This window comes from Glycine soja, chromosome 14, assembly GCF_004193775.1.
Source record: "Glycine soja cultivar W05 chromosome 14, ASM419377v2, whole genome shotgun sequence".
Classification (NCBI taxonomy): Eukaryota; Viridiplantae; Streptophyta; class Magnoliopsida; order Fabales; family Fabaceae; genus Glycine; species Glycine soja.
In genome coordinates this window covers 21777888-21802873 of record NC_041015.1, presented here as the reverse complement: position 1 = coordinate 21802873, position 24986 = coordinate 21777888, and the positions used below count along the sequence as shown (strand labels likewise).

At 37.4% G+C, this 24986-nt stretch overlaps 1 pseudogene; it reads left to right on the top strand.

Moving 5' to 3' along the window:
• The first annotated feature begins 20083 nt into the window (after window positions 1-20083).
• Window positions 20084-22613, top strand: LOC114383912 (annotated as a pseudogene).
• The last annotated feature ends 2373 nt before the right edge of the window (window positions 22614-24986 follow it).

The following is a 24986-nucleotide window of genomic DNA, read 5'->3' as shown; positions in this document are numbered from 1 at the left end:
AGGACTAACCGCTTGAGAATTCTTTTGTATCCCCATTCACAAAGTATCAAAGGTTTAACAGCCTGAGATCTTTGTCTCAACACATTGGAGGGTAAATCCTTTGTGGTACAAGTAGAGGGTACATCTACTTGAGTTTGACTGAGAACAAGAGAGGGTACATCTCTTGTGGATCAGTTTTAGTGGAGGGTACATCCACTAGGTTCAAAGAGAACAAGGGAGGGTACATCCCTTGTGGATCTTTGCTTGTAAAAGGTTTTTTAGAAGGTTGAAAGAAATCCCAAGGACCGCAGGTCGCTTGGGGACTGGAGGTAGGCACGGGTTGTTGCCGAACCAATATAAAAACTCTTGTGTGTTTGTTTCCTTCTTCCCTACTCTTTTACTTTCCGTTGTGCATTTAATTTTCACTTTTACTTTCTGTTAAGTTTCTCTTCTACTCCATATTCTCTTAACAACCAAAGTAAAAGCCTTAAAAGAGTAATTTTTAATTGGTAAAGTTTTAGGAATAACTAATTCAACCCCCCCCTTCTAAATTATTCTCAGGCTACTCGATCCAACACCTTTGAACGTTGAAATTCAAATTCAAATGTGAAGAGTCACATACTTCCACATAAAACTTTGTGTAATCGATTACACTTATTTGGTAATCGATTACCAGTGATTGTTTCTGAATAAAATCAATAGATGTAACTCATCAAAAAGGTTTTGACTTTTTCAAATTGGTTTTAAGCTTTTCTAAAAGTTATAACTCTTCTAAATGGTCTTCTTGACCAGACATGAAGAGTTTATAAAATTCAAGGCTTTGTTTTGCATTTTCAATTAATTCATTCTTTCAATCTTGAATACTTTCCAATCAATTTCTTTCAATCCTTTACAAGCCTTGAATCTCTTTGAACTTCTTGTTCTTCTTTGTACCAAAAGCTTTCTGAAGTTTTCTGGTTTTCCAAACCTTGAAAACTTGTGCTATTCATCTTTTCATTCTCTTCTCCCTTTGTCAAAAAGAATTCGCCAAGGACTAACCGCCTGAATTCTTTTTGTGTCTCTCTTCTCCCTTTTCCAAAAGAACAAAGGACTAACTGCCTGAATTCTTTTGTGTCTCCCTTCTCCCTTGTCAAAGAATTCAAAACGACACAATCTGAGAATTCTTTTGATTCTTCCCATTTCCTTATACAAAAGTGTTCAAAGGACTAACCGCCTGAGAATTCTTTGGTATCCCCATTCACAAAGTATCAAAGGTTTAACCGCCTGAGATCTTTGTCTTAACACATTGTGTGACATCCTGGAAATTTCTACCCGTAATTTTTGGAAACGATGTATTTTGAATGATTATATATATATATATAAGTATTATTCAGTGTATATGCATATATGTTCTTGATAGAAGTAGGAATAGTGGGGGCAAGATATGCGGGTTAGGCTAATTGAGGAAGAGAAATCCATAACTGGGAGGTTATGGGTTAATTCTTAATTAATTACTCTAAAAATCATCGTTTTGCGTGCGACTTAAAATTTAACAAAACCAACCTATGAACCACGCTCGGGGTTTTATTCTGATCGTTTTGATATATATATTGATTACTTTCGAAAACTGGCCCCGACGGACGCAAAGAAACGCGAGGAACTGGAACCAGAGAAACGGCACGCAAACTGAGGCAGGATTTTAGCGTTTCAAAGGTCAGATTTTTCTCACTTTCTGTGGCTGTGTATGGGACACAATCAATAGAGAAAGTGGGCCCTTTTTACTCCACTCAAATGGAGACATGTGGCATAGCTTAAATAAAATAATAGGAAAAGAGAAAACCCTTTTTAAAACCAAAAGCTGTTCTCTCTCCTCACTCAGCCAAAAGAAAATTTAGAAGCTCTCCCTCTCTCTCACGCAGCCTTCTTCTTCTTTTCTCTCATCCACCATTGTTGCCCAACAAAGCTTCAACCTTTGGTGCCCATTTCTGCTCCAAATTGCGAAAGGAGGGCATTTTCGGAGCCGTGAAGCGCGTCTCTACGTGTGGGACTTCGAAATTTCAGGTTTGGGTGGACTTCTTTCTCTCTTGATTTTTGTGGGTATGGGGTTTTGGGAGATATGATGGGTAGTTTTGCTAAGTTTCTGCTTCATAATAGTTATTTGTGAAGAAATTTGTTGAAAGCATGTTGAACTTGCCATGTTTGGACGAGTTAAGCTTACCCATTCAGTTTTAGGGTTTTTATGATGATGCTTGTGATGGTTATGTGCTGAAATTGCTCATGGAAAGCTGTTAGAGATGAAGGGTAGAGTTAACCTAGGGTTAGAAAGTGAGAATGTGGTGTTATGAGTGGAAAAAAAGAGTGAGGCTTTGAGAGTTGGAAGGTTAAATATGGATTCTGTGGTAAATGGAGGTTAAAGTGAGTTAATCCTAGCTTGAAATGTCATTTATGACTTATGAGAAAGCTTGGACTGTGCTAGAGAGAAAAACAAATGACCAAAGTGAACAAAGAGCCATTTCTAGGGTAAATTTGGGTGTTGAGGAGTCAAATTTTGATTCGGTGAAATTTTAGGCGTAAATCCAGTTTGAACAAGTTTAAATTGATGTTATGGACTTGTGTGAGGTGAGAGTTTGCTTCAAATTTACCTCATTCTCAATTTCACTTCTCAAACCTAGAAAACCCATTGAATTGAGGGGTATTGGACACCTAGATTCTGTGTTGCTGTGTTTTGAAGCTTGACTTTGGTTTAGACATGATTGATACATGATTTGGGACTTGTAGGATGTGATTTGGGCAAGATTGGATGAGAGGAAGTGTGATTTTCGAAATCTGCACTTATGCAGAATTTTGCTGTCAAATAGGTACAGCAGAATTTTGGCTTTGTGCAGAAAAATGCTATGCATTTGCTGGTTGTGGAAAGAGTAGTGCAGAATGAGTTCTGGATGTTTGCTAGTAGATCCCAACGGTCAAAATGTAGGCTTATATACTAGAGACTTCCAGTAAAATTTTCGAGTCGATCCAACGGTTAATGAATTGGAACGAAGGAAATGTTACTGGAGTCTTTAAGTGAGAAAAGCTGTGATTTTGGTTGGTGTTTTGGGCAGAGTTTTCGGCCTTTGCCCTGTTTTATTGGCTGTGATAGTTTGCGTTGTTTGAATGTTGAATTACCTGGATGTTGGGGAAGCTTGGGAGGATTGATGGGGACCTGGTGTCGAGAGAAACGAGGATATGGGCTACGTGGGAGTACATGAGCTCAGTTGGAGGTGGGCAACAGGGGATGGTGGGTTTATGCGCGATTTGTGAATGTGGAAAACTTGTTGTGCACCATCGCACGACCGCCACCTAGTACCACATGTGATGGGTACCCCATAATCCTACAAGCTTGAGATGAGGAAGTGTAGAAGGGTGAAACTTCCTGCTTTTATTCGTTGACAACAGAGTGGTACCTGGAGATATGTCGCAGGGGTCAGGAGACCTTGGGGACGTCAGGTGGGGTGCTATTGCCCAAAACCAAGCTTGACCAATCCCGACCCAACCCGGGCATAGTCAGTCAGTGAGAACCTGTGATGTACCTAAACAGGTGAGCTCCTGGCAGTCAACAGATAAAAGGAACAAAGACCACAAAGCAAGGAGGCTTGTGTGGTGGCTGGCCAGCTGTGAATCTTGTGTGATATATGGGTTATGGCCTCTGGTAATCGATTACCAAGGGTGGGTAATCGATTACAAGGATTAAAAATGAAGACAGGAGGCTAAGATGGTCTCTGGTAATCGATTACCACGGGGTGTAATCGATTACCAGGCTTGAAAACGAGGTCAGGAAGCTATGAGGGCTTCTGGTAATCGATTACCAAGGGGGTGTAATCGATTACCAAGCTCAGAAACGAAGGCAGTAGATTGTGGAGGCCTCTGGTAATCGATTACCAGTCTGTGTAATCGATTACACAGAGGAATGGGTCACTGGTAATCGATTACCAGGTATGTGTAATCGATTACACAGTGCCTTTTTCAGGTTTTCATGTCCTGAAGCTGTGTGATTTGCGTTTGGCCTCTGGTAATCGATTACCAAGGCTGTGTAATCGATTACCAGGGATGAAAAGCCTTGAGATACCCCTTTTACTTGCATGTAGTGGTCATGAGACGCATTGTGTTGCGGCGTAATTAGATTCTCGTGAAACAGTCTACCCCTTTCTTTTCTTTCTTGTAGATCGTGATGGCGGCGCAGCTAATCCATGATCGAGTGGAGATGGAGTGCCTAGAGGGAGCTTGGGAGACCCTCGAAGGCAACACGAGGTGCCGATTTCGGGGCACGATTCGATTTACGACTACTTCATTGGTGCATCCAGATGAAACGGCGCGTACGTTTCAGCGCATTGTAGAGTGGATACTACCCCCGCCTACACCATATCATCTAGTGGAGCCAATCCAAGTGATCGAGGTAACGTCATCCGAGGAAGACCCAGAGGAGGATCTCGAGGAGCTACCTCCCGAGCCTGCTGTGGATGCTCTTGACTTTCTAGAGGGTGATGAGGATCCACTTCCTGAGGTGGATTCCCCCGAGGAAGTCATGTCGGCATCTGAGGCAGACTCTACGGAGGATAGTGGCCCGAGAGAGATGGCGATCAGTGGAGGCTCTTCATCATAGTGGACAGCTCTTCGGACTAGTTTTATATATCTTTGAGGGTGGGTGTATCTAGGACTGACTGTTAGGTTTACTCTTTTGTTTTTGTATGGGTAGACCTGTTGTATAGGAATTTGATGATTGTATACATGTGGCTGAAGCCACCACCGTGGACACCTTTGCTCTGGATGACACTATGTATTTTGTAAAACTCCCATATTTTGGACAGCTTTAAATGATGAATGCATTTATGTTTAATCTTGTTATTTGAAAAGAAAGCGTTAGTAAACTTTATTTATAAAAAAGTTTATCGACCGTATTTTATTCTTTTATTTTCACGTGACGACCTAAAGTAATGGCTGGTATATTATTCCTTTTGAAACAACAAAATAGTTTAGAGATTTAAGAAAGAAATGACTCCGAATAGAGTTGTGAACTGGCCATTCAGGACTCTATAGTGAGGATTTTCCTTCTAAACCTAGTTATGATGAAAAGAGAAAGAAATGAAAAAGAAAAAGAAGAAAGAAAAAAATATTACCATGGTTTTTGTTATTTAATTCATTACCATTAAACCAGTCATTAATTTAGGGACGTCACACATTGGAGGGTACATCCTTTGTGGTACAAGTAGAGGGTACATCTACTTGGGTTTGACTGAGAACAAGAGAGGGTACATCTCTTGTGGATCAGTTCTAGTGGAGGGTACATCCACTAGGGTTTGAAAGAGAACAAGGGAGTGTACATCCCTTGTGGATCTTTGCTTGTAAAAGGATTTTTACAAGGTTGAAAGAAATCTCAAGGACCGCAGGTCGCTTGGGGACTGGATGTAGGCACGGGTTGTTGCCGAACCAGTATAAAAACTCTTGTGTGTTTGTTTCCTTCTTCCCTACTCTTTTAATTTCTGCTTTTTTTTTCTGTTAAGTTTCTCTTTTACTCCTCATTCTCTTAAACACATAGTAAAAGCCTTAGAAGAGTAATTTTTTAATTAGTAAAGGTTTAGTAATAATTAATTCAACCCCTCCTTCTTAATTATTCTAAGGCCACTCGATCCAACAAGTGGTATCAGAGCAGGTTTCTTGTAGAAAGTCTAACCACTTCAAGATAAATGGCCTCCTCAAATCCCTTGTTTCCTGAAGGAAATTCCATTCACAGACCACCCATTTTCAATGGTGAGGGTTACCATTATTGGAAAACCCGCATGCAGATATTCATTGAAGCCATAGATCTAAATATTTTGGGAAGCAATAGAATTAGGACCACATATACCCACTATAGTAGATGTAAGCACAAGCACTACAACCCAAAAACCTAGAGATCAGTGGACAGAAGAAGATAGGAGAAAAATCTAGTACGATCTCAAAGCCAAAAACATCATCACTGCAGCCCTAGGGATAGATGAGTACTTTAGAGTGTCAAATTGTACTAATGCCAAGGATATGTGGGATACTCTCCAATTAACCCATGAAGGAACCACAGATGTAAAAAGGTCTAGGATAAATACCCTTACCCATGAATATGAATTATTTAGGATGAATCCAAATGAAAATATTCATAGTTTGCAAAAAATATTTACACATATAGTAAACCATCTTGCATCATTAGAAAAAGTCTTTCCTAATGAAGATTTAATTAATAAAGTCTTAAGATGTTTAAGTAGGGAATGGCAGTCCAAGGTAACTGCTATTTCTGAAAGTAAAGACCTTTCTTCCATGTCTCTTGCCACTTTATTTGGTAAATTGCAGGAACACGAGATGAAACTTCAACGCCTCAATCAGAATGAAGAAAATGACAAAAAGAAGAGAAGCATAGCCCTTAAAGCCTCATCTTCAATACAAGAAGAAAACGAAGAAGAAGATTCAGATGATGAAGAAGATTTTTCCTTCTTTGTTAAGAAATTTCAGAAATACATCAAGAAAAGAAGAATTGACAGGCGTCAGAATTTCAATAATGGAAGAAAATCACAAGATGATTCTCAAGTCCTTAGGTGTTACAAATGCAACCAAAATGGTCACATCAAGGATAACTGTCCGTCAAATGAAGAATGGTCAGAGAAAAGTGAAAAGAAAAGATTTGACGAAAGAAGAACTAAGAAAGCATACATTGCATGGGATGGCAATGATTCATCTGATGGTTCAGAAAAGGAGATTAATCTTGTAACCAAAGATTATGAAAGTGACGAGAACATCTCTCAAGGATGAAAAACAAGGAGAAAAAGCACGATCCTCATCTTTGAAGATCTAGATACTTCAATCCTGAAAAAGGTAATATCAAAACCATTATCTTATTAAAATTTCTCTTAAAGTTGAAATTTTTATTCAAAAAATTTGATTATGATGACTAACAATTCTTTATTTGTGTGTTTTTTGATTGTTTGAAATCATGAGTATATTTGCTTGATTGATTTCATCTTATTTGCATGAAATATTCATTCATATATTTAAGTAAAATCAACATTCTTCTTACTTGTGTTTTGATTGTTTTTGATAAAATTGATTATCTTCATGTTTTAATGTTTTTGCATGACATGATATGTGAATTGCATGATTGAGAATTATTCATAAAGGATCTTCAAATATATTTTTCATAAAAAATATTTTGATAAAAACTCAAAACTTCTTATCTCCTAGAAAGCCTTTTGTTTTTGTTTTCTGGCTAAAATAACCATTGGTAATCGATTACCATAATAGTGTAATCGATTACAAGCAGTTATTTCTGGCAATGTTTCTCTTTGGTAATCGATTACCATATTTGTGTAATCTATTACAACGCGTCCCTGCACCTATATATTCAAATTTCAAATTCTGAAACCTGCAACTTCTCTCTCTCTTGAAAACCCTCGCCCCCAATTTTTCTTCTAGCTATATCTCACTCAATTCTTGTCCAAATCACTCCTCACAAAGCCCAAACTTCATTTTTTTTCAATTTCTTTCATTTGAACCGATTGAAATCCTGAAAAAACTCCTCAAATGGCAGATCCATCGAAAAAGCGGAAAGGCACTTCGAGTCGGAGTCAACGACATTCCGGGGCACAGGAAACCTCAATGCCTTCCTCCATTCCCTCTGGATCATTGTTCTCATCAGAGGAACAACGTATACGGTACACAAACCTCTTTTCCTCTCGTTCCATTATAAACCCAAAATTCATAGATATTGATTTCTTCTCAAATGAGAGTTTTGAATGCCTTCAAGCATTTGAAAACTCCAATCTTATTCCATTCATGTCTCTAAAATTACCTATTTATTCTGATTTAGTCAAAGCTTTTTATTCTAATTTAAAAATCCATGAAGGTACACTAATGTCTGAAGTTTATGGGATTAAGATGGTCATTGACCAATCCCTATTTTATGATTTAACAAAATTGCCTAGTGAAGGTGTGCCTTTTGAGGGTGCACTGATTGATGATTGGAAATTCGATTTTTTTGTGCATGATGCCCGCCGGTTGGTTTGCACCAACGAAGCGGATATGACCGGAAGGCTTCTTGCCAGTTCATTGGCTTTTGAAAGCCGCATCCTCCATTACCTTATTGTTTGCATTTTGCTTCCTAGATCTTCAAACCTTGCTCAGGTTTCTGAAGAAGATCTCATTGTCATGTGGACCTTTCATAAAGGTTTACAAATTGATTGGGCACACCTTGTTAGATATCGCATGCGATTGAATGCCCCTTTGCCTTATCCTCACCTTATTACCCTTTTCCTTCAACACTTCAACATCCCTCTTGATTCTGAACCCTATGTTCCAATCAAGAGATCATTCCTTATAGCCGCTTCAGTCATAGCATCCTTTGGTTATATTAAGGAGCATGATGGCTCTTGGGTAAAGAAGGGTGCTAGAAATGTTGGTGAAGAAGGACATGAGGGAGAAGATTCATCTCTTCTTTCGAAGATTTTGGAAAGGTTTGATGGTCTTCAAACCTTTGTTTGTGAGAGGTTTGATAATTTGGAATTGCAAGTGGATATGCGCTTCAATGAAATGGATTCAAGAATGACAAAGGTTGAAGAAGATGTATCTTACATCCGGTCAAGCTTCGATCTTCCACCACCGCCGCCACCATCATCTTAGAATGATATTATTACTACTTTGATTTTCAGCCTTGTATTTTGGCTATATTATTATGGTATTTGAACAATTTACTATTTCCTTATTTGCATGGTATGTTTGGACCAATATTAAGTATGTTATTTGACTATGTGGAGTTTATAATTAATCTATTCATGGTTGTTGCTTCATCATGGTTTTCATGGTTTTTGCTTCTTGCTTCATGATTTGGTTGATATTTTCTCATGAACATTGTTTGAATGTTTAAGTTATATTTGTATACCTTAAGTTTGATACGCACTTTGGCTTTTTGTTGATGCCAAAGGGGGAGAGAAATGAGATTAAATCAATAATTCACATGAGTAATCAACTTATTTTTAAGATAAGCATAAATTCAAAAACAAAGGGGGAGAATTTATGTGAGTGATCGACTAGAGAAAAGTGTGTGTGTGTTTCTTGATTTCATAAGTTGTCATCATAAAAAAGGGGGAGATTGTAGAAGAAAAGCTTCATGGTGAATCAAAGGTGATTCAAAAGTGTTTTGATGATAACAATGATGGTAACACAAGATGATGACAAAGGTGATGACAGAAAGCTCAAAGATCAATCAAAGAACAACTCAAGTGAATCAAGAACAATTCAAGAGTTCAAGATAAGAATCAAGAATAATTCAAGACTCAAGAAGAAAGTTTAGAGTCAAGAATCCAGATTCAAGGTTCAAGATCTCAAGAATCAAGATCAAGATTCAAGAATCAAGAGAAGGCTTAATCAAGATAAGTATGAAAAGTTTTTCTCAAAAATTGAGTAGCACATGATTTTTCTCAAAACATATTTACCAAAGAGTTTTTACTCTCTGGTAATCGATTACCAGATTGTTGTAATCGATTACCAGTAGCAAAATTGTTTTGAAAAAGTTTTCAAATTGAATTTACAACGTTCCAATTAATTTTAAAAAGCTGTAATCGATTGCAATGTTTTGGTAATCGATTACCAATGCCTTTGAACGATGAAATTCAAATTCAAATTTGAAGAGTCACATCCTTTCACATTAAAACTTTGTGTAATCGATTACACTTATTTGGTAATCGATTACCAGTGATTGTTTCTGAATAAAATCAAAAGATGTAACTCTTCAAAAAGGTTTTGACTTTTTCAAATTGGTTTTAAGTTTTTCTAAAAGTTATAACTCTTCTAAATGGTCTTCTTGACCAAACATGAAGAGTCTATAAAAGCAAGGCTTTGTTTTGCATTTTCAATTAATTCATTCTTTCAATCTTGAATACTTTCCAGTAAATTTCTTACGATCCTTTACAAGCCTTGAATCTCCTTGAACTTCTTCTTCTTCTTTGTACCAAAAGCTTTCTGAAGTTTTCTGGTTTTCCAAACTTTGAAAACTTGTGCTATTCATCTTTTCATTCTCTTCTCCCTTTGCCAAAAAGAATTCGCCAAGGACTAACCGCCTGAATTCTTTTTGTGTCTCCCTTCTCCCTTGCCAAAGAATTCAAAACGACACAATCTGAGTATTCTTTTGATTCTTCCCATTCCCTTATACAAAAGTGTTCAAAGGACTAACCGCCTGAGAATTCATTTGTATTCCCATTCACAAAGTATCAAAGGTTTAACCGCCTGAGATCTTTGTCTTAACACATTGGAGGATACATCCTTTGTGGTACAAGTAGAGGGTACATCTACTAGGGTTTGACTAAGAACAAGAGAGGGTACATCTCTTGTGGATCAGTTCTAGTGGAGGGTACATCCACTAGGGTTTCAAAGAGAACAAGGGAGGGTACATCCCTTATGGATCTTTGCTTGTAAAAGGATTTTTACAAGGTTGAAATAAATCTCAAGGATCGCAGGTCGCTTGGGGACTGGATGTAGGCACGGGTTGTTGCCGAACCAGTATAAAAACTCTTGTGTGTTTGTTTCCTTCTTCCCTACTCTTTTAATTTCCGCTTTTACTTTCTGTTAAGTTTCTCTTCTACTCCTCATTCTCTTAACAACATAGTAAAAGCCTTAGAAGAGTAATTTTTTAATTAGTAAAGGTTTAGGAATAATTAATTCAACCCCCCCTTCTTAATTATTCTGAGGCTACTCGATCCAACAATATCCAGTGTTTGCCGAAGATCCCAGGAACCTAAGGGTTGGTCTCGCGTCGGATGGAATGAATCCATCTGAAGCTTAAGTTGCAATCATAGTTCGTGGCCTGTTTTGCTGATCATTTATAACTTGCCTCCGTGGTTGTGCATCAAGCGGAAGTACATAATGATGTCTATGATGATTGCCGGTCCAAGACAACCAGGAAATGACATTGATGTGTATCTTGCTCCCTTGATTGAAGACCTCACTAAATTGTGGGTAGAAGGGGTTGATGTGTATGACGGGAATGCTCATGAGTCCTTCAGGTTGCGTGTTATGATTTTCTGCACCATTAATGACTTTCCAGCATATGGGAATTTGAGTGGATATAGTGTGAAAGGCCACCTCGCTTGTCCCATTTGTTAGAAAGACACAAGTTACATCCAATTAAAGCATGGCAAAAAGACAATATATACAAGATACCGTAGATTTTTAAAACCTTTTCACCCATATAGGCGGCTGAAGAAAACGTTTGATGGGACATCTGAGATTGACAGTGCACCGATTCCTTTGTCAGGTGTTGAAGTTTTTTTATCGTGTGAAGAACATTTGCAATATCTATGGGAAGACACAAAAAAAAAGACGGCGCTCCCAAAAACATTTGGAAGAAAGATCCATCTTCTTTGATCTGCCATACTGGTGCAATTTAGATGTGAGACATTGTTTAGATGTTATGCATGTTGAAAAAAATGTTTGTGACAGTTTGGTTGGCACAGTTCTTAACATTAAAGGGAAGACAAAAGACGGTTTGAAATGCCGGCAAGATTTAGTTGAAATAGGAGTACGACAGCAGTTGCATCCTGTGTCAAAAGGTCTTCGAACGTATTTGCCGCCCACATGTCATACGATGTCAACGAATGACAAAAAATGTTTTTGTCATTTTCTAAAAAATATCAAAGTCCCACAAGGATACTCTTCAAATATCAAGATCCTTGTATCAGTGGATGAAATGAAATTGGTAGGCTTGAAGTCCCATGATTGCCACATTTTCATGCAACAATTATTGTCTGTTGCCATTCGTGGAATATTGCCTGACAAAGTTAGGGTTGCAATAACTTGACTGTGTTTTTTCTTCAATGCAATCTGCAGCAAAGTGATTGACCCTAAACAATTGGATGATTTGGAAAATGAGGCTGCCATTATCATTTGTCTGTTGGAGATGTACTTTCCCCCCAGCTTTTTTTGACATAATGATTCACTTACTTGTTCATTTTGTTCGAGAAATACAGTTGTGCGGGCTTGTATATATGAGGTGGACGTATCCGGTTGAGCGGTACATGAAGGTGTTGAAAAGTCACACGAAGAATCAATATAGGCCAGAAGCAAGCATTGTTGAAAGGTACGTGGCAGAAGAAGCTATTGAGTTTTGCACTACTTACATCGAAGATGCATCACTTGTTGGTATTCCTAAAAGCCGTCATGACGCTACATGGCAATGTAGGGGCACGCGAGGATTCAATGTTGTAACCATGGATCGCCATCAAGTATCACAAGCGCATTTATATGTACTAAACAACACAGCTGAGGTTATACCATACATAGATGCTCACAAAGAATATGTGGCAGCTTCTCACCCAAACATGAATATGATGAGGGTGTTGCAGGAACACAATAGGAGTTTCATTAATTGGTTTAGAAATACAATATTTGCTAGCGACAGTGCTTCTAAGACATTATCATTGCTAGCTGTTGGGCCGAATCTTAATGTCCTCACTTGGAAGGGTTATGACATCAACAATTATTCATTCTACACAAAGTCATAGGATGATAAAAGTACCGTGCAAAACAACCACTTTAGTAGTGCATCGGATAAGAATCCTATTCGAGCTTCCATGGCTTATTATGGAGTCATAACCGATATCTGGGAGCTAGACTATGGTGAATTTAGAGTGCCTGTTTTCAAGTGCTAATGGGTTAATGGAAATGTCGGACTCCATCAAGACAAATTGGGTTTTACTTTGGTTGACCTACAAAGGATTGGTTACAAGGACGAGCCTTTCATCATGGCAGCACAAGCAAGACAAGTGTTTTATGTTGAAGATCCTAGTGACTCAACATGGTCAGTTGTACTTCAAGGGAAAACAAGTGGTATCCCTGCCGATACCGATCATGCAACCCTTGATGTTAACGACATGCCTATGTTTGCACCACAAATGCCTTCGATAAATGCTAAAAATGACGACGATGAGGTGTATGCAAATCATATCGATCATGATGAAGGTTTATGGGAAAATATGCCAACTTAAATGCGGTAAATAAAACAATAATGTAAAACTTTTAAATATTCATTTTCAATTTACAGTTTCTTGTCTTTCATCTCTCAAATGTGGCTAACTTTATATTTTTGCAGGACCCATGGAAACACCCCCGAGATCCCCTCCACCTACTTATTCACCAAGCGCAATCACAAAACCGAAGACTCGACAAGCAACCAGGCTGAGGAAATTGACTGCAAGAACCTTGGATCAACCACGACCAATTGTCAACGTCAACCCGAATACTGGTCGAGGTTCTGGTCCGGAAAAAGAAAAATTTCACAGTTACTTGGGTGTAGTGGCACGGGATTCATCTTGGAAAGTTGTTCCGGAATCACTTAAAAATATTGTATGGAATGACATTTTGGTAAGTGTGCTTAGCTAAAAACTTTGATTTCATTTGTGTTTCCTTTAGCCAAATTTTCATTTTTGCAGTTAGTGTTTGAGAAACTATTTGTTATTTCAGAGAAAATTTGACATCCCCGAAGGAACTGCTGCCAAGAAGAAGGTTATGTCTACTATTGCGACCAGATGGAGGCAATTTAAGTCCTCCCTGACCACTAGATATATATATGCTGAGAAACAAGGTGAAGATAACCCTGATGCAGCTTCTAAGTATGGTATGGAGCGACAAACATGGGAGCAATTTGCAAAGATTCATCAGACCCCTACTTGGCAGGTTTGAATTGAATTGATAATTCACAAGCTTTGTTAGTTAAGTGTGTGCTAACATTATCACACAATGCATTGTATTCGTTACTGTGCACAGGGAATTTGGAAAAAAGCACAGGAGATTCAAAAATTCAATGACTCCTTCCACATATTTTCTCGTGGAGGGTACGAACTTATGGAAAGAAAATTGATGGATGAGAAAATGAAGACAAGACAAATCAAGTTGAGGTTACAAAAAATACACCGATGGTCATAGACCCTCCATCCCCAATTGCAAGACACGCTAAGTGGAAGATGGCTAGAACAAACAAATATGGCCAAATGACATCTGAAGCAGCTCAACAAATCTCTGACAAAATTGTAAGTCGAATTAACGCCTTTGTGGCAAATTTAATAGGTAGATGGTATATCATTCAACTTTTCACTGATTTTTGGCTATTTTTGATAGGATGAATTACAAGAACAAAGCACACAAGGTACATTTGTAGCGCATGGCCGAAACGACATATTGAACACTGTGCTTGGCAGTGAAGAGCATCCTGGTCGTGTCCGTGTTGCTGGACATGGTATCACCATTAGTAGTTACTTTGGACATCATTCAAGTGCCTCTAACAGTTCTGTGGCAACGATAATCCCAGATCAGTTGGTTCAAATCATAGGTAATCTCAAGCAAGAGTGGAGGAAAGAGGTAGAAGATGAAAGAAAAAAGAAAATGGACATCATGCAACAGGAGTTGGATGCAATCAAGACTGAGTTGTCCCAAATGCAAACTCAATAGTCAGCCCCTGTACAACTGGCTGATCCGAATGTGTTGGCTGCACGTGTTAGCACCAAAGAAAGTTGTGCAGAAGCTGTTGCAAAGGTTGTTGCTGGGGACCAATCTGCAGTTGAGGAGAATACCATGAGGTTGTATGTTGTTTGTGGCAACGGTAAAAAATTGGTGGCCGTAGGAAAGGTCTATCAACTTGGCGGCATGATACACAATGTTCCTTACGCAGATGAAGTCGTGAAGGTTTCTGTTGATACTGTTTATGATGGTGACACAAGGGTCCCAATTCCCACGCCTGAGATTGAATATGTCAGGGAGGCCATGAACACATTCATTGTCTGGCCAACTAATCTTGTGAAACCTTTCTCCAATGTAAGTAAAATGATTTTCGTTGTGGTTCCCCTAAATTAAATGGCATATTCCAATACCTCTGTTCAATTAAATTTAATATTTATTTTATAAAACCATATAGGATTCCAATCAAAATGTAAGGAAGCCAGAAGGACGTGTTGATCAGTCAAATGCAGGTGTTGCAAGGGATCCACTTGGAGAAATCATGAAGATACTTTATGAAGTGTATATGAATCCAGTGGAACTCCCGTGGGAGGCTAGCCGATTTGGAATTCCGAATATAGATGCAAAATTTTACATCATACATGCTGATATGGCTGAAATAATATCAGGTCACAAGTGTTTAAACATTTGCATACTGCAGTTGTGGATGATGTAATTCATTTAATTGCAACCTTTAGCCCTAAATGTTATCATAAGCAACAAATTGTAATTGTAATACATTTGTGGTATAATGATTGTATTGTCTTTCAAATAGGTATTTGGTTGAGTGTGCTACAACCAGAGGTGATGGCTTAGTGTATGGCTTCCTTGAGCCTCAATCAATACACATTGCTAAGGAGAACCATGAACAATGTCAACTTTATATTGAGACATGGGTGATGGAATCACAATGACGCTTGTACTTTGAAGCATACTTGCATCCGTAAGTTAACATTATTTGTGGTATTTAAAAAATGTTATGATTTCTAAACTTGCTAATTATAATCGTCAACTTCAGGTCACATTGGCAACTATTTGTTCTCTGTCCTAGAGAAAACATGGTTGTTTGGTTTTGTTCATTGCAAAAGAAGCCTGATGTGGCAATAAAAGCCGTAATAAATAGGTACAAGTGTAAATATTATTCTAAGATAGCTGAGCTGTCATTGTTGTTGAATATGCAGGGTAAATGTTTGTTATAAGTAACATCGTATATAATTTTGTTTACTAGTGCAATGAAGACAATAACTAGTTCTTTGGAAGGCATGTCTTAGCAACCTCCACCTCGGTGGATTGAACCCAAGGTTAGATGGTCGTTTAGATGAACCCCTATGTAATTTTTAAAGGGTACAAGATATAATAGTTATTTTCACTGATAAATATAGAGTCATGTTCAAAGTGGAGGGTACGAGTGTGGATACTATGTCATGCATTGGATGTGGTGCATCGTTAATGTCGGCTTGAAAGATGATTGGAACAGGGTATATATACAAAGTCTAATTTCAATTTGCACGTTACTTTATATTTGTTTAATTACAAATAATGTCTTCCATTGTTAATGTTGTAGTGGTTCTCGGATGGATTAGCGTTAGACGTGGAGGCCATGACAATAATTCAAAAGAATTGGGCAACTTACTTTTTAGCTATTAGAAATAATAGATGCTAGATATGATGTACATTATTATGAACGAGTACATTTTCCTTTCATGACACCCTTTACTGGTATATTTTAATCAATTGTTTCATGTGCAATAATGTTTTTCAAAACCTACGTAATGGTTTGGTGAGGAGATTGTTTATTCTTAAATTGTTTTGGTTTGTTGTAGTCTCGTATTAGAAAATATATATTTTGATAGGATATTGCTGTTAAAAATGCATGTACATAAGTTACATCCTTGGGTATAGCCTTTCAAGGGAATATTGTTGTCTGGCCCCTCTGGCACAGGAAAAGCAATGCTTGCAAAGGCTGTGGCAACTGAAGCTGGAGGAAAAGCAATATACCAATAGGTATGTTAACATATTATTTTAACCCTTTAGAATCTTTCCAACAACAACCAGGGACAACTGGTTCTGGTGCTCGACAAGTGAACCCTTCTGCAGGTCTATGATGTTGCTGCTCAGCATGTTGTTAGTGGTTCTATGGAGGGAATCAATGGTAATTAATAGATAACTTACTACTTACCACCTATTCAAGTCATCCTTTCATTATCTTTAAAATAATACATATCACATTTTGGATGTATGATTAGATTTGAAATAATATTAAATCTTGGTTATATGTTAATTAATTAGGTATTTGTATTATGATTTTAGTGTATTATAATTAGGTATTTGTATTATGATTCTGCAACAATGGTATTGAAGGCCTTTTTGAAAAATTTATGAGGGACTGAAGTGCCATTAGCATCCTTACTTGTTCCATTCTTTTGTATAAATGCCATCTCATTTGGCTTTCTTGATCACTCCTCTCATAATGGTAGCTAGATCATGATGTAACCCCATAGAGGTTTGAGATTTGAGTTTGACATCATAGAAATCAGTTTGCACATGTCTTTGCATGCAACAAAATAACAAGTAGGGTTGGACGACCAAATGCCAGTATAGTTTCCATTGGGAGTGTGACATCCTAGAATTTCTACTCGGAATTTTGTAAGTGTTATATTTTAAATAATTATATACATAAGTATTATTCAATGTATATATATATATATATATATATATATATATATATATATATATATATTCTTGGTAGAAGTATGTACATTGGGGGAAAGATACGCGGGTTAGACTAATTAGCGAAGAGTAATCCATAATTGGACAGTTATAGATTAATCCTCAATTAATTAGTCTAAAAATTATCATTTTGCGTGAAACTTAAAATTTAACAAAACCAACCTCTGAACCACGCTCAGGGTCTCATTCTGAGCGTTTTGATATATATATTGCCTACTTTCAAAAACGGGCCCCAACGGCTGTAGAGAAATGCGAGGAACTGGAACCAGAGTAGCGACACACAAACCAAGGCAGGATTTTTACCATTCAAAAGGTCAAATTTTTCTCTCCTTGTGGCTGAGTATGAAGTTACATCAAGATAAAAAGGTGGGCCCTTTTGCTCCACTCAAAATGAGACATGTGGCATTGCTTTTAGAAAAAGGAAAGAGAAAATCATTTTTTTTATAAAAGCCAAATTCTCTCTCTTCCTTCAGCAAAATTTCAGAAGCTTTTCCTCACCTTCCACGTAGCTTTTCTTTCTTCTTCTTCTTCTCCATTGAAGCCTCCATTAAAGCTCCAAAATTTCTCCTCATTTCTACTCCAAATTGCAAGGGGAAGCCATTTTCGGAGTCGTGAAGCACACCTCTACGTTGTGGGACTTCGAATTTCAGGTATGGGTGAACTTCTTCTCACATGAAATTCGTGGGTGTTGGGTTTTTGGGAGATATGATGGGTAGTTTTACTAGGTTAATGCCTTATGGTAGTTATTTGTGAAGGAATTTGTTGAAAGCATGCTAAACTTGACATGTTTGATGTGAGCCAAATTTAACCATTCTGTTTTAGGGTTTTATGATGATGCTTTGTGATATTTGTATGCTTAAATTGTTGATTGAAAACTGGTAGAGATGATGGGGAGAGTTAACTTAGGGTTAAATGTGAGAATGGTAGTGATGTGAGTGGAAAAGTGTGAGATTTTGAGGGTTTGAAAAGCCAAATTTGGGGTTAGTGGAAATTGGAGTCTAAAGTGAGTTGATCCTAGTTTAGAATGTCAATTAGGACTTGTAGGAAAGCTTGGGCAGAGCAAATGAGAAAAAGGAATGACAAGTGTGAAAGAAAAGAGTCATTTCTAGGGTAAATTGGGTGTTGAGAGGCCAAATTTTGAATCGGTGGAGTTTTCGCCTTAAAACCAGTTTGAGCAAGTCTAAATCAATGTTATAGACTTGATTGAGATGAGAGTTTACCCCAAAATTATCCAATTCTCATTTTCACTTCTTAAACCTTGAAAATTCACTAAATTGATGGGTTTTGGATACCTAGATTTTGATTTACCTTGATCTGAAGCTTATCTTTGGTTTAAACATGATTTATACATGATTTAGGACTTGTAGGATCCAATTTGAGAAAAATTGGATGTGGGCAAGATGGATTTCGAAATCTACCCTATTATGCAGAAAAATGTTGTCAAATTGTGCAGCCAACTTGACCAAATGTGCAGAAAAATTCTTGTGCATTGCTTGTCATGGGAAGAGTAGTACATTTCGTGTTCCAGGCATTTTCTAGCAGATCCCAACGGTCAACATGTAGACTTATGTACTAGGAACCTCCAGTAAAAATTTTAAGTCGATCCAACGGTTAACGAATCATAACGAAGAGAATGTTACTGGGGTATATGAGTAAGGAATGTTGTGGTATTTGAATGTGCTTTGGGCAGAGTTTTCTGCCTCTAGCCTATTTTCTTGGTTTAGGGTAGTTTCATGATATTTGGAATTGAATTGCTTGGATATTGTGGAAGCTCGGAGGGGTTGATGGAGACCCGGTGCTGAGAGGGACGAGGATAAGGGCTACGTGGGAGTGTGTGAGCTCAGTTGAAAGGTGGGCAACTGGGGATGGTGTGTTTATGTTTGACTTGGGGAAGTGGGAGAGTTGATTTGTGCCATCTCCCGATCGCCACCTATTACCACATATGACGGGTACCCATAATCCACTAAGCTTGATGTGAGAAAGCGTGGAAGAGTCAGTCTTCCTACTTTTGTTTGTTGACCATAGAGTGGTAGCTGGAGATATGTCGCGAGGGTCAGGAGACCTTGGGGACGTTAGGTGGGGTCCTATTGCCCAAAACCAAGCTTGACCAATCCCGACCCAACCCGGGCATAGTCAATTAGTGAGAACCTGTGACGTACCTAAACAGGCAGTCAACCAATAAAAGAACAAAGACCACGAAGCAAGGAGGCTTGTGTGGCGGCTGGCCAGCTATGTATATTGGGTGGTATCTAGAAATTAGCCTCTGGTAATTGATTACCATTCGTGGGTAATCGATTACAAGGCTTAAAAATGGAGACATGATGTTAAAATGGCCTCTGGTAATCGATTACCAATGGGTGTAATCGATTACACAGAGTGACAGGGCACTGGTAATCGAATACCAGTTGGGTGTAATTGATTACACAGGGAGATAGGGCACTGGTAATCGATTACCATTTAGGTGTAATCGATTACACAGTGTAATTTGTAGATTTTCATGTGCAAAAGCTGTGTAATTCGTGTTTGGGCACTGGTAATCGATTACATACTTTGGTAATCGATTACCAGAGAGGAAATTCCTTGAGAGAGACCATTTGACTATGCGTAGTGGTTATGGGACGCATTGTATTGTTACCTGTAATTAGATTTCTTGTGAAAGAGTCAACCCTCTTCCTTTTATCTTTTGTAGATCGCGATGGCAGCGCAGTTGATCCATGATCGCGTAGTGATGGAGTCCCTAGAGGGTGTTTGGGAGACCCTCGAAGGCAATGAGAGGTTCCGATTCCGTGGCACAATTCGACTTACTGCTACTTCATTAGTACATCCGGAGGAACCTTCACGCACGCTTCAGTAACCTATGGAGTGGATACTACCTACACCCACTCCATATCAACTAGTGGAGCCAGTTCAAGTGATAGAGGTGTCATCCTCTGAAGAGGATCCTGAAGAAGACTTAGAGGAGTTACCTCCTGAACCTGTTGTGGATGCCCTTGACTTACCTGGGGATGATGAAGACCCACTCCCTGATGTTGATTTTCCAGAGGATGTTTTGTCAGCATCTGAGGCAGACTCTATAGAGGAGAGTGGCCCTGGAGGGACAGCGAATAGTGACAACTCTTCATCATAGCAGACGGCTCCTTAGACTAGGTGTACATACTTTTTGTGGGTGGGTGTATCTAGTTCAGACTACTAGGTTTACTCTTTTGATTTTTGGGTGGGTAGACCTATTGTATAGAAATTTTGATGATTGTATATATGTGGTTGAAGCCACCACAGTGGTTACCTTTGCTCTGGATGTCACTATGTTATTTTGCAAACTCCCATATTTTGGACAGTTTTAGATGATAAATGTAATTATGTTTAATCTTGTTATTTGAAAAGGAAGTGTTAACAAATTCTATTTGAAAAGAGTTTACCGACCGTATTTTATTATCTTTCACGTGATGACCTAAAATGATGGCTGGTATATTTTTCTTTTTGAAAGGGCAAAATAGTTTAAAGGTTATGAGTGATAAGAAAGAAATGACTCCGAATAGAGTTGTGAACTGGCCATTCAGGACTCTATAGTGATAATTTTCCTTCTGAATTTAATTACTGTGAAATGAATAGCCGTGCGAAAAAAAATGAGAGAGAGAAAAAGAAAAAAAAAATCCTATGGTTTCTGCTATTTAATTTATTACTATTAAACCAGTCATTATTTAGGGACGCCACAGGGAGACCGTTTTCCGGTGGGTCTGTGTGTAGTTGCCATTGATGACGATCAAATGTGTCTCACAGTTTTGGAGAACCTGATTCACAAATGCCATTATAATGGTTAGCCACTTTTCTATTTTAAATCACTCAATTCGATTCTACATTGGTTTTGCTTGTCTCATGTTAGTGGTCATGAATTGTTGCATGCTTTGTTTTCTTGTTATTCTCTTCCCATGTGAAGTTTTAGACTCGTGGATATTTTGTGGTTGGCAATTTTGATTGTTATTAAAAAAAAAATCTTTGCAAGTTGGGTTGTTCTTTCTTTATTCTCCCAAAAATGAAAATTTTCTTTTACAATCCTGAAGTTTTTAGAAAAAAATGTATTTTTTGGTGTTGCTACATTACTTTTTATAACTATAGATCTTGCCATAATTTTGGTTAACCGTTTGATAGTTGACACTCCTTTGTCTTATCTCACATCTGATTTATGTTTGTTTGTTGCAGTCACTACAACTAATCAGGCAATTAAGGTGCTATAAATGTTGAGGAAAAACATAAACAAGTTTGACCTTCTTATTAGCGATGTAAATATACCTGACATGGATGGGTTTAAACTTCTTGAGCTAGTGGGACTTCAAATGGACCTACCATTTATTACTAAGATCAAACACTTGTATTCTGTCTTCACATTCATTCAACTTGAGTTTAACCAAACAAATCTTTCCAAATTCGATTTATTTATTTTTGTTATCTCACAATGATGGTATGAACTTAAGCTCTTACATTTTTGTGTGTAATGTAGTGTTATACAGGGTGCTTGTGAGTACTTAACCAAACCAATTCGAATTGAAGAGTTACAAAACATATGGAAACATGTACTGCGAATGAGGATTGATAGCAAGGATAAGAATAAGACTGCAAGTGAGGGTAAAAAGGCTGCAATATGGCTGGTAAGTTTGCAAATGAGGAGAAAGCTAGCTATATGGCTGGGGAATGCAGTCAAGCCATGGCACCCAAAAATAATACCGACCAGAATATAAAACTGGGTCAAAAAAGGAAGGAACAAAGTGAGGATGAGGAAGAGGAAGAATATCATAAAGAGAATGAGGAACACTTAAATCAAAATAAGCCTCGTTTAGTTTGGGATGTCGAGTTGCATAGGAAATTTCTTGTTGCTGTTGATGATCTAGGAATTGACAGTGAGTTTGTGATAAACAATATTTACTTTTTCTAATTTTGCTTGAGTTGAGAACATGACACATTAAAGTATGTTTATTTGACACCTTAATGTGGATTTTGTAGCTCCTAACATGAGGTTTCAACTGTTATTGCAGAGGCTTTCCCCAAGAGAATACTCGACTTGATGAATGTCGAAGGACTTACAAGAGAAAACGTAGCAAGCCATCTACAGGTATAAACTCCAGCTTTTATCATAGGCCTATTAAGGAGCGTAATTTGCATTTTTAACTAGACAAATAATGGTGTGAGAATGTTTTAGATGTGATTATTCATTTCAAATTTATCAACGAAAATTTCTGGGATATAAGTGTGCATAATGAACAACAACTCTGTTCTAGATTTAAAGAAGCTTATGCTGTCATTTTGTATCGCAGAAATACAAACTCGATCTTAGAAAACCTACTCGGCAGCCTAGCATGGTTGCTAAGTTGGGTAGTAGTGATCCTTGCCTGTAGATGGATTCAGTAGAAGGCATTCACAATAGCTTTGATAGTAGTGATCCTCTCAAATATGTGTGTTTTTTCGAGATATCTCAACCTCTTCTCCATCTCTCCCACAGTCTCATTTTTTATAATAATAACTTTAGTTTGTCTATCGATCAAAATCTTTGAGGATTGTGGTTTTCAGGTTGATGAGGTCCTCAAAATTTACACGTTGCATCTTGACATAGACCATACATGGTTTCCTATTTCTAATTTATCTTGCCCGTATATAATTCCACATATATAGATATAGTCGTTTGACCTATGTTTTTATTTTAATATATATTATCTTTGGGCTTTGATCAGTTCAGATGTTGCATGCCCCTGTAACTGAAAAGTGAAAAGTTGTTATAAGAGACGAAAAATGGATACTTCCCCATATGCCGGTGAAGGTATATGGCAGTTAATTTAAGGATTCATGTCCAAATATTAAATATGAAAATGATGTATACTCCCAACTTCCCACCCTTCAAACGATATACTCCATTGAATGAATTTTTACAATATATAGAACTCTTTGTTATCAAGGGTAAGAGTAATTTGTTTATCCTGAGAATGTGCACTTAAATTATGAGAACTGAATGAGAAATATTTTATTTTTTATTTCTTTAATCAGCACTCTTGGAAGACTTATTAATATTTATATTTTAAATTACTTAAGCAATGCCATTAGGTTAGTGGTTATTATATATTAATGGTTGAATTTTGTTACTATTAAGACTAAAAACGAGTGATTTTAGGGTTGAAGTGGCGAGGTTGAAATGTGGTACTTTTCACTTATACTAAATTCAACAAAATCTATTTGAATAATACCAGTGTTACAAATTAGAATTAAATTCAAATAAAATTATATTCTCGACATCTAGTTCATGTAATTTCCTTGATAATGAAACCTATTCATTTTTTACTCTTGTTTCTTCTTGAAGTTGACTATTTAATAAAAAGTAACTGTGCATAGAGAAGTATGTGGTTGAGTAACTTCTACATTGTTTTCACTTGCATTCCTGGCATATTAGGTAAACATTGTTATCAACTCCTCTGTTTTTCATACAGGTACGATATTTGCATATGGGGTAACAAGCAGTGGGAAGACTCATACAATGCATGTGAGACCACACCTATTTTCTATATAAATAAAATAATGAGTTAACTTCTTAGTATTGGGTTCACTTCCCTTCATCTTGTTGATCTGCATGTTTATGATAAAGATACATATTTTTGTTTTTTATGGTCTTAAAATGTCATGCTACTTAAGTTTTTAAACCACACTTAATTCACAAAAACAGAAATTACTGACGATTATGATACTTGTCATTTTTTATTCTGATATATTATCGATGGGTTGGTAACTTGAGGTTGTTTGTCTTTGTTGAGCTTCATGGTTTTTCTGGACTTGTACATTGAGCCCCATGATGAACTATCTAAATAGATTCACAACTATATTTGGTTTCAGCAGTAGCTACAACTCTTAGCCTTGGTATCTTATCAAGTATATGAAATTAAAGGATAACATGACCTCTTTCTGATCATTAGTATTTGATTTACTTTAAAACTGTACACATTAATGGGTCATTATAATTTAAACATGTTAAAACTTGCTAGTGGATACAGGATATATTGTAACTTGAAAGACTCCATCCCTTTCTCTTTCCTGCTAGCCTCTATTCTACTCCTTGTTTTATTTGAAAATTCTTGTAGTCATGCATTGTCAAGGTTGATTTGCTGGTACCAAGTTGGAATTGTACTCTATTTTTGGAATACATTTTCATGCATTGTACTCTAAATTCAACATTTTCCTTCAAGGTATTTTCTCTTGGATTGTTAAATCTGGAAGGGCAATTATGGCTATTCTAGATTGCAGGCAGGAAGCTTGTCATTTCATGATGAAGCTGAAGATGTAGAGGAGCAGCCACTGGTTAGGAATACATCTACACATACGTTTTCAGGATCCGCAGGATTGGCCAAAGATGTTGAACTTGTTGAGGCTACCACACTACCAAACACAGCAACAATGATATCAGCTTGGATCACCAACAGCAGGGCCATCTAAGTCATCAGAGGTAGGACTAGGGGAAATAACATCAAATGGAAGGTACATTATCTCTTTCTTTTTGCTACTTGTGCATCTGTATGTATCTGTTGTACTCTGCTACATTGACTACTCTGAATTCAGCATTTTCCTTCACGGTATTTGATGTGTCATTATTTTCTCCTATTTCTTAACCTCTTTTATCACCATTTTCATTACTGATTAGCCTTAATTGTCAAATTAATTATGCAGTTTTATCACTTGGGCCTACATGACTAATTTTGTGTTTTTAATTTAACTTCAGGAGAATTATAAGA